Raw genomic sequence first — 15,201 nt, 5'->3', positions numbered from 1 at the left:
TTTGCTTTTTGGAAATGCTTTAAATACTTTCAAGACATGAATGGCTGGATCAGTGGGTGCAAAATCCATGGATATGGAGGGACAGCTGTAATACCCACTGACCTTGGGCAAGTCACACTCTCTCAGCCTCACAGGAAGGCAAAGGCAAGCCGCCTCTGAATAAATCTTGCCCAGAAACCACTAGGACAGATTTGCCTTTGAACTGTGCTATGCCAGAAATGACGTGAAAGCAAAACAACACACACACACACATATATATCTTATGTCTTTGACTGACATAGTTCCATTCACATGGAGTCCTGGGATGTGTAGTACTTAGTATTCCCTGCTACATAGCTCTAGCGGTCCACTGCCCTGAAATACAGAGATTATGAATTCTGCGTAAAGCTAAGGAGGAGAGCAACAATCTGGAATATATCTAGAGGAGATGGTAAAATGCCTGGAAACCACACCCCACAAAGACTGGTTGAGGGAGAAGGGCATGTTTCAGCTACAGAAGAGTGGATTGGGAAACACTATGATAACCATCTCCAAAAATCCTAGGCTTTAGAGGGGTTGTTTGTCTTTTTTTTTTGCTGCTCCAGAGAATAGGACTCAAGTCAATTGCTTCGAACTACAAGAAAGGAAAATCTAGGTAAATAACAGGACGCACTTCCTGACGGTAAGAGACGTTTCACAACTGAACAGACTATCTGGTGGACTTCCTTGCATTGTGGGTGTTATTTGGCAACCTTCAAAGTTGCCAGTTGACTTTAGGAGACCGTATGAATCTCACAGGGTTTTCTGAGGCAAGGAATACTCAGAGGTGGCTGTGAAATACCTAGTCTTCATTGCCGGTCTCATATCCAAATACTAACTCTGTCGAGTTTCCAAATGAGACGGGATCTAGTGCCTTTTAATATATCCAATATCCAAATACTAACTGCGTCTAGCTTCCAAATGAGACAGGATCTAGTACCTTTTTTGATTTGGAGGCTACCAAAAAAAAGGTCTGATGGCTCTCATAGAATCATCATCTCTCTCTCTCTCTATATATATATATATATATGTGTGTGTGTGTGTGTGTGTGTGTGTGTGTGTGTGTAAAGTTTTTATTTATATAGATAAACCAGGACTGTGGTTGGGAGTCAGCAGCATTAAGATCACTACTGACCCAAAAGGTCATGAGTTCAAAGCCAGCCCGGGTCGGAGCGAGCTTCCAACCAAGTTGTGTAGCTTGCTGTCGACCTTTGCAGCCCAAAAGACAGTTGCATCTGTCAAGTAGGAAATTTAGGTACCGCTTATGCGGGGAGGCTAATTTACGACGTCATAAAAATCTCTAGCAAGCATGCAAAGAATGAGGAAGTACTTCATCAGTGTCATAAATGGACGGTGAAGCGACAGCTCCCCTGGTGGCCAGAATACCCTCATGAAAAAGCTGGAATGTTAAATAGCCTCTGTGTGTCTGTCTATATATGTTGTGTGTCTATGGCATTGAATGTTTGCCATGTGTATGTACATTGTAATCCGCCCAGAGTCCCCTGCGGGGTGAGAAGGGTGGAATATAAATACTGTAAATAAATAAATAAATAAATAAATAAATAAATAGAATCGTTTGTGGGATTAACATAACTCAAAAAACATTGGACCAATTGACACAAAATTTGGACACAACATACCTATCAGGACAACGAGCGACCATGACTCATAAAAACACTGAAAAATACAACAGAATTGACTTAAAAAGTCCAAAAAAGCAAAAAGACACTACAGCGCATGCGCAAAATGATTCCCCCTAGCAAACAAAACACACAATAGCATATCCACACTCTCTTTCAGACTACAGCTCCCAGCATCCCCTATACAAGGCCCTTTAGGAGAGGAGGATGATCCAAATGCACTGCTTCCTAGATGCAAACTTTCTTCTCCTTGGATTTCTTTGAGAGCATCCCAATCCCTGCATATATCCAATTTCCTATTCCTGGAGTACAACTCCCAGCAATCCTCCAGACAGATAAGATAGACAGATAGATAGATTAGATAGATTGATCGGGGGGCTGCTGGGAGTTGCAGTGCAACAATAGGTAGAGAAGGAAGACAGGGGAGAAAGAAGAAGAAAAGGAAAAGGAGGGGAGGAAGGGAAGAAGAAGAGAAAGAAGGAAGGAAGAAGAGAATGAAAGAAAGGGAAGGAGAGAAGGAAGGAAGGAAGGAAAGAAGGAAAGAAGGAAGGAGGAAGGGAGAGAAAGAAGGAAAGAAGGAAGGAAAGAAGGAAGGAAGGAAGGAAGGAAGGAAGGAAGGAAAGAAGGAGAGAAAGAGGGAGGAAAGACTGGTCACAGCAACATCTGGCGGGTACAGCTAGCAGAATAATAGAGTTGGAAGAGACCACATGGGCCATCTAATTCAACCCCCTACCATACAGGAAAAACACAATCAACGTATCCCTGACAGATGGCCATCCAGGCTCTGATTTAAAATTTCCAAGGAAGGAGTTTCAACCACACTCTGAGGCAGAGTTCCACTGTTGAACAACTCGTACAGTCAGGAAGTTCTTCTTAAGGTTCAGGTGGAATCTCCTTCCTTGTCATTTGAACCCATTGCTCCATTGAGTCCTAGTTTCCAGGACAGCAGAAAACAAGACTGCTCCCTCTTCCTTATGGCATCTTCTCATATATTTATACAAGGTTCTCACAGCTCCACTCACACTTATCTTCTTCAGGCTCAACATGCCCAGTGCTTTAAGATGTTCCACAGAAGGATTCATGGTCTCCAGATCTTTGATCACTTTAGTTCAGTGGTTCTCAACCTGGGATTCCCAGATGTTTTTGGCCTTCAACTCCCAGAAATCCTAACAGTTGGTAAACTGGCTGGGATTTCTGGGAGTTGTAGGCCAAAACATCTGGGGATCCACAGGTTGAAAACCAATGCTTTAGTTGTCCTTCTCTGAACACTTTCCAGCTTGTCAATATCTCTTTTGAACTGTAGTGCCCAGAACTGGACACAATATTCCAGGTGAGGTCTGACCAAAGCAGAATACAATGGCACGATGACTTCCCTTGATTTGGACGGTAGGCTCCTTTGGATGCAGGCCAAAATCCCATTGGCTTTTTCAGCTGCTGCATCACACTCTTGGCTCATGTTCAACTTGTTGTCCACAAAGACTCCAAGATCTTTTTCATATGGACTATTGTCGAGCCAGACATCACCCATCCTGTATCTTTGCATCTCATAAAATCAAAGAGTTGGAAGAGACCACATGGGCCATCCAGTCCAACCCCCTGCCAAGAAACAGGAAAATTGCATTCAAAAAACTCCCAACAGATGGCCACCCAGCCTATGTTTCAAAGCTTCCAAAGAAGGAGCCTCCACCACACTCCATGGCAGAGAGTTCCACTGCTGAACAGCTCTCACAGTCAGGAAGTTCTTCCTCATGTTCAGATGGAATCTCCTTTCTTGTAGTTTGAAGCCACTGTTCCGCGTCCTAGTCTCCAAGGAAGCAGAAAACAAGCTTTCTCCCTCTTCCCTATGACTTCCTCTCACATATTTATATATGGTTATCATGTCTCCTCTCAGCTTTCTCTTCTTCAGGCTAAACATGCCCAGCTCTTTAAACCGCTCCTCATAGGGCTTGTTCTCCAGACCCTTGATCATTTTAGTCACCCACCTCTGGACACATTCCAGCTTAGAGTCAACATCTCCCTTCAATTGTGGTGCCTAGAATTGGACACAAAAATCTCATTTTTGTTTTGTTTTCACTTGTTTCCACAGTGAGGTTGCCATGTCTTCTGTTTTCAAGGATCTTTGAGTATTGGACCAGCTGGCTCAGGTTTTGGAGATTCGAAGTTCAAAATGGAAAACCAGAGTTTGAGAGCCATTGGACCAGAAGAATATGAACAGAGGAAAATGACAAAAGCAAGCAAAACATGCCAAATCCTAGTGGAAATGGCATCAAACAGTTGAATATTATCCTCACTCCTCTAAAAAAGGATGGAGTACAACAATGCGCAATTAGAGAGAAAAGTGACACACAACTGAGTCGATTCCAGTTAATGTAAGGAGTGGATAGGTTCAGCCTTGAGAAGAGGAGGTTAAGAGAGGACATGACCATGTCTAAATATCTGAAAGGATGTCATATTGGAATATGGAGTCCAGATTGCTTTTTGCTGCTCCAGAGATTAGGACAGAATGGAGCCATGATTCCAAATTCCAGGAGATGGGATTCCGCCTAATTAGGGAAAACTTCCTGATTGCAAAATCGGGTTGAGAGAGGAATCAATTTCCATTAGAGCAGTGGTTCTCAACCTTCCTAATGCCACGACCCCTTAATACAGTCCCTCATGTGGTGGTGACCCCCAACTATAACATTTTTTTTGTTGCTACTTCATAAGTCATTTTTCTACTGTTATAAATCATAATGTAAATATCAGAAATGCAAGATGTATTTTCATTCACTGGACCAAACTGGGCACGAATACCCAATGCAACTACATGTAAATGCTAGTGGGGTTGGGGGAGGATTGATTTTGTAATTTGGGAGTTGTAGTTGCTGGGATTTATAGTTCACCTATAATCAAAGAGCATTCTGAACTCCACCAGAGATGGATTTGAACAGAACTCCACACAGAACTCCCATGGCCAAGGGAAAATACTGGAAAGGTTTGGTGGGTATTGACCTTGAGTTTGGGAGTTGTAGTTCACCTATATCCAGAGAGCAGTGTGGACTCACGCAATGGTGGATCTGGACCAAACTTGGCACAAATACTCAATATGCGCAAATGTGAACACTGGTGGAGCCTGGGGAAAATAGACCTTGACTTTTGGGAGTTGTAGTTGCTGGGATTTATAGTTCATTACAATCAAAGAACATTCTGAACTCCACCAACGATAGAATTGGCTCAAACTTCCCACATGGAATCCCCATGACCATCAGAAAATGCTATGTTTTCTGAAGGTCTTTGGCGACCCCTCTGACACCCCTTCGCGACCCCCTCAGGGGTCCCGACCCCCAGGTTGAGAAACACTGCATTAGAGTCTCCTTCTCTGGAGGTTTTTAAGCAGAGGCTGGATGGCCATCTGTTGGGAAGGCTTTGATTGTGTATTCTTCTATGAAGTTAAGATCTAATTAATATCTGGACAGGAGACCATCTGGAACTTTGAGGTCTCCAGTTAGGACTTGGAAAGAATCCCACCTAAATCTGTAGAGCAGTGTTTCTCAACCTGGGGGTCAGGGCCCCTGGGGGGGGGGGTCGTGATGGGGTGTCGGAGGAGTCACCCAAGACTATCAGGATACACAGTATTTTCTGCTGGTTCTGTGTGGAGTTCTGTGTGGGAAGTCTGGCCCAATTCTATCGTTGGTGGGGTTCAGAATACTCTCTGATTGTAGGTGAACTATAAATCCCAGCAATTACAACTCCCAAATGTCAAGGTCTATTTTCCCCAAACTCCCAACATTGTTCACATTTGGACATATTTAGTATTTGTGCCAAGTTTAGTCCAGATCTATCATTGTTTGAGTCCACAGTGCTTTCTGGAAATAGGTGAACTACAACTCCCAAACTCAAGGCCAATGCTCACGTAACTCTTTCATTATTTTTTGCTGGTCATGGGCGTTCTGTGTGCCAAGTTTGGGACAATTCCATCTCTGGTGGAGTTCAGAATGTTCTTTGATTGTAGGTGAACCATAAATCCCAGCAACTACAACTCCCAAGGTCCAGAGAATGAAAATACATCTTGCCTATCAGATATTTACATGACAATTCATACCAGTAGCAAAATTCCAGTTATGAAGTAGCAACGAAAATAATTTTAGGTTGGGGGTCAACACAACATGAGGAACTGTATAAAAGGGTCATGGCATTAGGAAGGTTGAGAACCACTGCTGTAGAGGATTGATGTGAATCAGAGTTTACTATAGCAGACCTGAGAGGCGATGGGTCCTAGGGTGCATCTACACTGGAGAATGAATGCGTTTTAGACACCCTTTAACTGCTGTGGCTCAGTGGTAAGGAAGCATGGGAGCCATAGTTTGACAAAGCTTTTAGCCTTCTATTCCTAATCGAACTGATGCCTCACCAAACTACAATTCCCATTAGTCTACAGCATTGTGGCATGGCAGTTAAAGGGGTGTAAAGCTCCATTAAATCTACAATGTAGACAGAAATCCACAAGCATGTGGACAATTTCAACAGAAAGGAGGGAACCATGAAAATAAACAAAATCTGGCTACTATTATTTAAAAAAACTCTAAAATTACAACAGCAAAACAACAGAGAGGAAACAAACAGGGACATCTAATCACCTCTCAACAAAATATTGCCCCAGGCACTGCCAGGCCATCAAATACTAATCAAGGTAGTCAGTTGAAACATTCACACCTAGCTCCAACAGACAAGAGTCCTTTGTCCCACCCTGGTCATTCCACAGATATATAAACCCACTTTCCTAGCTCCAAAAGACCTCACAACCTCTGAGGATGTTTGCCATAGACGCAGGCAAAACGGCAGGAGAGAATGCCTCTAGAACATGGCCATATAGCCTGAAAAAAACTACAACAACCCAGTGATTCCGGCCATGAAAGCCTTCGACAATACAATGTAGATAGACCCTGACTCAGTTTAAGGCAGTTTTTCCCAGCTTTCTATCTAATAAGGTCATTTGACTCCATAGCCCTTGGGCAGAGGAGTAAGAAACTCCCTGTATGTCTTCTAGGGCAGCGTTTCTCAACCTGGGGGGTCAGAACCCCTGGGGGGAGGTTCGCGAAGGTGGTGTCAGAGGGGTCACCAAAGACCATCAGAAATCACAGTATATTCTGTTGGTCATGGGGGTTGTGTGTGGAAAGTTTGGCCCAATTCTATCATTGGTGAGGTTCAGAATGTTCTTTGACTGTAGGTGAACTATAAATCTCAGTAACTACAAGCCCCAAATGTCAAGGTCTATTTTCCCCCAACTCCACCAGTGTTCACATTTGGGCATACTGAGTATTCATGCCAAGTTTGGTCCAGATTCATCATTGTTTGAGTCCACAGTGCTCTCTGGATGAAGGTGAACTATAACTCCCAAACTTAAGGTCAATGCCCACCAAACCCTTCCAGTATTTTCTCTTGGTCATAGGAGTTCTGTGTGCCAAGTTTGATTCAATTCCATTCCTGGTGGAGTTCAGAATGCTCATTGATTGCAGGTGAACTATAAATCCCAGCAACTACAACTCCCAAATGACAAAATCAATCTCTCCCAAACCCCCCAGTATTCAAATCTGGGCATATTGGGTATTTGTGCCAAATTTGATCCAGTGAATGAAAATACATCCTGCATATCAAATATTTATATGACAATTCATAACAGTAGCAACATTACAGTTACGAAGTGGCAACAAAAATAATGTTGAGGTTGGGGGTCACCACAACATGAGGAACTGGATTAAGGGGTCGCGGCATTAGGAAGGTTGAGAAACACTGTTCTAGGGGCTTTGTTGCATTATTTATGACTTGTCTTCGCTCTCCTTTGAGGTCGAGATAGTGTGACACACCCAAGATCACACGGTGGGTTTCCATAGCCAAGCAGGGATTCGAACCCAGGCCTCCAGAGTACGAGTTTCACACCAAAACCAGCTGAAATCAATCACTGCTCAGAGTAGTAAGCGGTCACTTTTGTCATGAGGACTAGAAACTTGAGCTCAGACACATTTAACTATTCAAAACTGATTTTGAGAGCTAATCTACAGGACACAATCAATACAGGTCATATTTTTGTGCGGCACAAAATGAATCCAACAGCTTCAGCTTCCCTCCAGCTATTGTTTGGCCAAAACACATCCTTTCGATTGTGATAAAAGCAATTCACGCCCTCTAGGACTGCAACTCCCAGTTACCTTTGCCAATATGGTCAATGGACAAGGATACTGGAGGGTGGAGTCCAATCACGCCTGGAAAGCTAGTGCCCCAATCCAGATTATTGACTACATTAGCACTTCGTAGGAAACAGCACAATCTCAGCACTGGACTATGGGTGCGTCTACACTGTTGAATTAACGTGGTTGGATGATGGGAGGTGCAGTCAAATCAACTGAATGGATGATGGGAAGTACTGTCCAATTAACTGAATGGATGATGGCTAATACAGTCCAATCAATTAAGTGGATGATGGGTGATATAGTCCAATCAACTGAATGGATAATGGGAAGTACAGTCAAATCAACTGAATGGATGATGGGAGGTACTGTCCAATCAACTGAATGGATGGTGGCTAACACAGTCCAATCAATTAAGTGGATGATGGGTGGTACAGTCTATTCAACTGAATGGATGATGGGAGGTGCAGCCTAATTGAGTGGATGTACTGTCCAATCAATTGAATGGATGATGGGAGGTGCAGTCAAATCAACTGAATGGATGATGGGAGGTACTGTCCAATCAACTGAATGGATGATGGCTAATACAGTCCAATCAATTAAGTGGATGATGGGTGGTATAGTCCAATCAACTGAATGGATAATGGTAAGTACAGTCCAATCAACTGAATGGATGATGGGAGGTGCAGTCCAATCAGTTGAATGGGTGATGGGAGGTCCAGTCCAATTAGTGGATAATGGGAGGTCCAGTCCAATCAATTGAATGGGTAATGGGAGGTCCAGTCCAATGAACTGAATGGATAATGGGAGGTACAGTCCAATCAACTGAATGGGTAATGGGAGGTACAGAGAAATCAGCTGAATGGATAATGGGAGTTACAGTCCAATCAACTGAATGGGTGATGGGAAGTACAGTCCAATCAGTGGATGATGGGAGGTCCAGTCCAATCAATTGACTGGGTGATGGTAGGTGCAGTCCAATCAATTGAATGGATGACGGGACATACAGTCTAATCAACTGAATGGATGATGGGAGGTCCAGTCCAACTGAATGGGTGATTGGAAGTGCAGTCAAATCAATTGAATAGATGATGGGAGGTGCAGTCCAATTGAATGGATGATGGGACGTACAGTCCAATCAATTGAATGGATGATGGGAGGTGAAATCCTATTGAATGGATGATAGATCATACAGTCAAATTGACTTAATGGGTGATGGGAGGTGCAGTCTAATCAACTGAATGGATGATGGGAGGTCCGGTCCAATCAATTGAATGGATGATGGGGGGGTGCAGTTAAATCGACTGAATGGGTAATGGGAGGTGCAGTCCAATCCATTGAATGGATTATGGTAGTTCCTGTCCAATTAACTGAGTGGATGATGGAAGGAGCAGTCCAACTGAATGGATGATGAGAGCTCCAGTCCAATCAATTGAGTGGATGATGGGAGGTCCAGTCCAATCAATTGAGTGGATGATGGTAGGTCCAGTCCAATCCACTGAATGGATGATGGGAGGCACAGTTCAATCAATTGAATGGATAATGGTGGGTACAGTCCAATCAACTGAATGGGTAATGGGAGGTACAGTCCAATCAACTGAATGGATGATGGGAGGTGCAGTCAAATCAATTGAATGGATAATGGGAGGTGCAGTCCAAACACCTGAATGGGAGGTACAGTCCGATCAATTAAGTAGATGATGGGAGGTGCAGCCCAATTGTGGATCATGGGATGTACTGTCCAATCAACAGAATGGATGATGGGAGGTGCAGTCCAATTCACTGAATGGATAATGGGAGGTACAGTTCAATCAATTGAATGGATGATGGCTAATACAGTCCAATCAATTAAGTGCATGATGGGTGGTACAGTCCAATCAATTGAATGGATAATGGGAGGTACAGTCAAATAAACTGAATGGATGATGGGAGGTACAGTGCAATCAACTGAATGGATAATGGGAGTTACAATCCAATCAACTGAATTGGTGGTGGGAAGTACAGTCCAATCAATTGAATGGATAATGGGAGGTACAGTCCAATCAACTGAATGGACGCTGGCTAATACAGTCCAGTCAATTAAGTGGATGATGTCTGTTCATTTGAATGGATGATGGGAGGTGCAGTCCAATTGAATTGATCATGGGATGTACTGTCTGATCAATAGAATGGATGATGGGAGCTACAGTCCAATCTAATTGGATGATGGGAAATATAGTCCTCTCCATCCCAAGGCCGGGAGAAGAGGAAACAGTTTGGGAATGGAGCCTGGAGGAATGTTTTCAAAAAGCAAGCTAAAGGGAAACAAGAGCGTCCAAGGAAACATTCTGGGCTCAAGAAGCAAACCACAACACACACACACAGAAGCCCATCCAAAGGTTTCCTTCTCCAGGCTCAGAAATGCAAACCCCACTGAATTGCAACCAGATCTGCTCCCCAGTAAACACAGAGGGGACTGGGAAAGAGAAATGCAAGAGAGAAATGCAGAAGAACATGCGAGTCACAGGATCTGCTAGGTTTCTGAGAACAAGGAAACAACCCCATGGTTTTTTTTCCCTCCTTGAAAGAGAAACCCCCATTGAAAAATCCTTCTTTGGAGAGCCCAATGTGCCTAAAACCCGTGTCGTCACGCATTCACACGTGCACCGGGCTGTACACGCGAACTAGGTTTCTTGCAAGCTAGATTTCTAGCTGCAGGGCAAGCATGACCCAATCTCAGCCTCTCTGCAATGCCTGGGGCCTCCCCAAAGGGAAGGATACGCGTTCAGACGTTCAAGGCAGACACGCGTCTTACCTTCCCAGCAAGCCAGCCTGCTCCGTGTCCTTTTTCCTTTCTGAGCCTGTCCTCTCCTTCCTTGAGCACTTTGATGGCTTAGGGGCGGGGCTTAGCCGCAAGGGGAGGGGCCTATGCGCAAGGGGGCGGGGCCAGGCCCGCGCATGCGCACGAGGCGGATAAGGTAGGGAGGAGGCAGAAGGGAGTGTCATTGATAAAAATTGACTCATTCATTATTTTTTTTTCCCAGGGGAATATAAGTTATATTTTCTCAGGGGAATGGCTGAAAATGAAGTTTTTTTCTCTCTGCTGAGCTATCTGTATCATCCACAACAACAACAACAACAATGAATTTTAATTAATTATTAAATAATAATAATAATAAATATTAAATAATAATAATTAAATAATAATAATAAAAATTTATTATTATTATTTTTATTGATTTATCAATTGTAATTATGAATAAAATATTCAAAATATTGAGACACAACCAAGCTCACATATTATAAGACCAATACAACAAATAATGCATTTTAATTCATTATTAATTATTATTAATTATTATTAATACTGACATATCAATTGTAATTATGAATATACAACTTCCCCTCCCAAAATATGTAGACAGAACCAAGCTCACATATTATAAGACCAATACAACAATAATGCATTTTAATTAATTATTTATTATTATTAATTATTGACTTATTAATTGTAATTATGAATAAACAACTTCCTCTCCCAAAATATTGAGGCTCAAGGGAGCTCACATGTTATAAGACCAATACAACAACAGTAATGAATTTTAATTAATTATTAATATTAATATTAATATTAAATCATAATAATTAAATAATAATTAAATAATAATAATAAGTTATTATTATTATTTTTATGGATTTATCAATTGTAATTATGAATAAAATATTCAAAATATTGAGACACAACCAAGCTCACATATTATAAGACCAATACAACAATAATGCATTTAATTAATTATTAATTATTAATAATAATTATTATTGTTGACTTATTAATTTTAATTATGAATATACAACTTCCTCTCCCAAAATATTGACACTCAAGGGAACTCAAATGTTATAAGACCAATACAACAACAATAATGAATTTTGATTAATTATTTATTATTATTATTATTGACTTATTAATTGTAATTAAGAATATACAACTTCCTCTCCCCAAATATTGAGATTCAAGGGAGCTCAACTGTTATAAGACCAATACAACAACAACAACAACAACAATGAATTTTTATTAATTATTATTTGTTATTAATATTAATTATTATTATTGACTTATTAATTGTAATTTTGAATATACAACTTCATCTCCCAAAATATTGAGACTCAAGGGAGCTCACATATTATAAGACCAATAGAACAACAATAATAAATTTTCATTAATTAATTAATATTATTTTTGACGTATTAATATTAATTATGAATAAACAACTTCCTCTTCCAAAATATTGAGCTCAAATGTTCTAAGACCAATACAACAACAATGATGCATTTTATTTATTTATTTATTATTGACTTATTAATTGTAATTATGAATAAACAAATTCTTCTCCCAAAATATTGAGACTCAAGGGAGCTCAAATGTTATAAGACCAATACAACAACAAGTTGCAGTTTAATTAACTATTAATTATTATTATTATTATTATTATTGACATATCAATTGTAATTATGAATATACAACTTCCTCTCCCAAAATATTGAGACTCAAGGGAACTCACGTGTTATAAGACCAATACAACAACAATAATGTATTTTAACTAATTGTTTATTATTATTATTATTGACTTATTAATTGTAATTATGAATATACAACTTCCCCTCCCAAAATATTGAGACTCAAAGGAGCTCACGTGTTATAAGACCAATAAAGCAATAATGAATTTTAATTAATTAATTGTTGTTGTTGTTGTTTACTTATTAATTGTAATTATGAATAAACTACTTCCTCTCCCAAAATATTGAGACTCAAGGGAGCTCAAATGTTCTAAGACCAATACAACAATGATGCATTTTAATTATTATTTATTTATTATTATTATTATTGACTTATGAATTATAATTATGAATATAGAACTTCCTCTCCCAAAAGATTGAGACTCAAGGGAACTCAGATGTTGTAAGACCAATACAACAATAATGAATTTTGATTAATTATTATTTATGATTAATATTAATTATGATTATTATTGATTTATTAATTTTTATTATGAATATACAACCTCCTCTACCAAAATATTGAGACTCAAGGGAGCTCAAATGTTCTAAGACCAATACAACAACAATGATGCATTATTATTATTATTATTATTATTATTATTATTATTGACTTATTAATTTTTATTATGAATATACAATTTCCCCTCCCAAAATATTTAGACTCAAGGGAGCTCAATTGTTCTAAGACCAATACAACAACAATAATGCATTTTAATTATTAATTATTATTATTATTGACTTATTAATTGTAATTATAAATAACCAACTTGCCCTCCCAAAACATTGAGACTCAAGAGAACTCACATTTTATAAGACCAATGTAATTAAAAACACATACACAAGAATTTGAGAGCTGGACCTCAGGGAAGGCTGAGCGAAGGAAGAGAGATGCTTTTGAGCTGTGGTGTTGGAGGAAAGTTCTGAGAGTGCCTTGGACTGCGAGAAGATCCAACCAGTCCATCCTCCAGGAAATAAAGCCCGACTGCTCACTGGAGGGAAGGATACTAGAGACAAAGTTGAAGTACTTTGGCCACATCATGAGGAGACAGGAAAGCCTAGAGAAGACAATTATGCTGGGGAAAGTGGAAGGCAAAAGGAAGAGGGGCCGACCAAGGGCAAGATGGATGGATGGCATCCTTGAAGTGACTGGACTGACCTTGAAGGAGCTAGGGGTGGTGACGGCCGACAGGGAGCTCTGGCGTGGGCTGGTCCATGATATCACGAAGAGTCAGAAAAGACTGAATGAATGAACAACAAACACAAGAAGCCAATATTCAAACAATGTCAAACTATGTATTGTCGAAGGCTTTCATGGCTGGAATCACTAGGTTCTTGTGGGTTTTTTCAGGCTATAGGGCCATGTTCTAGAGGCATTTCTCCTGACATTTCGCCTGCATCTATGGCAAGCAACCTCAGAGGTAGTGAGGTCTGTTGGAAATAGGACAATGGGTTTATATATCTGTGGAATGGCTGGGGTGGGGCAAGGAGCTCTTCCCTGCTGCAGTTAGGTGTGAATGTTTCAACTGACCACCTTCATTAGCATTTGAAGGCCTGGCTCAGCCTGGGAAAATCCCCTGTTGAGAGGTGTTAAGATGTGCCTGGTTGTTTCCTCTCTGCTGTTTTGCTGTTGTACTTTTAGAGTTTTTTAATACTGGTAGCCAGATTTTGTTCATTTTCATGGTTTCCTCCTTTCTGTTGACATTGTCCACATGTTTGTGGATTTCAATGGCTTCTCTGTGTAGCCTGACATGGTGGTTGTGAGAGTGGCCCAGCATTTCTGTGTTCTCAAATAATCTGCTGTGTCCAGGTTGGTTCATCAGGTGCTCTGCTATGGCTGACTTCTCTGGTTGAAGTAGTCTGCAGTGCCTTTCATGTTCCTTGATTTGGCTTTGGGCAATGCTGCTGCGTTTGTTGGTCCCTATGTAGACTTGTAGACCCCACCTCCTCCAAGATGAACTGAACAACCTCAACTGGGCTCTCCAGGCCAATGGAGACTCCACCTCAGATATCAGAAGAGCTGCAAGACCAAGAACAAGCCACGAGAGTCAAGATGAAGATCCACCCAGAGGAAAAGTGTTCCTGCCAGACATCAAGGGAACCACTGACCGCAGAGGGAAGCTGATGAGGAAACACAACATACAAACAATCTACAAACCTACCAAGAAAATCCAACAAATGCTACGTTCAGCAAAGGACAAGAGGGATCCTCTCACCTCTGCAGGAGTCTACCGTGTACCATGCAGCTGTGGACAAGTCTACATAGGGACCACCAAACGCAGCATCGCCCAAACACGAATCAAGGAACATGAAAGACACTGCAGACTACTTCAACCAGAGAAGTCAGCCATAGCAGAGCACCTGATGAACCAACCTAGACACATATTGAGACAGTTCAGCTTTGAATAACATGACATAAAGCTCTTTTTAAAAATCCAATGGAAACAATGCCTCCATAGAGGAAGTCCCATAGGATTGACTAAGTATGTGTCTAGGGCAGGCCTGGGCAAACTTGGGCCCTCTAGGCTGTTGGGAATTTTGGGAGTTAAAGTCCAAAACACCTGGAGGGCCCAAGTTTGCCCATGCCTACTCTAGGAGCACATCTATACTGTAGAATTTATTTATTTATCGTGTCATTCGGACAATGTGGCATTCGGTCCAGCAAAGTAGATAGCGGAGGATCACTTCAATGCAGCTTTTGTGACGGTGGATGCACCACTATCACCATCATGGTTCTCCGCTCCTTAAGAAGTCCAAGGTCATTACACCAGCAGTATATAAATTGAGACATGGAGTGCTCCTTCATCACGACAATAATGTACCTAGTCACAGAGTCTTGTGTTGCA

At 41.1% G+C, this 15,201-nt stretch overlaps 1 protein-coding gene across 1 annotated transcript in view; it reads right to left on the bottom strand.

Annotated features, from left to right (window-relative positions):
- CAPN5 (calpain 5) overlaps positions 1–10,705 on the bottom strand; it is a 141,460-nt gene extending 130,755 nt beyond the window's left edge. The window contains exon 1 of the mRNA XM_060771240.2: positions 10,617–10,705. The gene's annotated coding sequence lies outside the window, so the exon portion shown is untranslated. The remainder of the gene's footprint in view (positions 1–10,616) is intronic.
- Positions 10,706–15,201: the final 4,496 nt, after the last annotated feature.

The sequence above is a fragment of the Anolis sagrei genome, chromosome 3, assembly GCF_037176765.1.
Source record: "Anolis sagrei isolate rAnoSag1 chromosome 3, rAnoSag1.mat, whole genome shotgun sequence".
NCBI classification, from domain to species: Eukaryota; Metazoa; Chordata; class Lepidosauria; order Squamata; family Dactyloidae; genus Anolis; species Anolis sagrei.
Note: the sequence above shows the minus strand (reverse complement) of the source record. Positions and strands in the feature narration are given on the sequence as shown.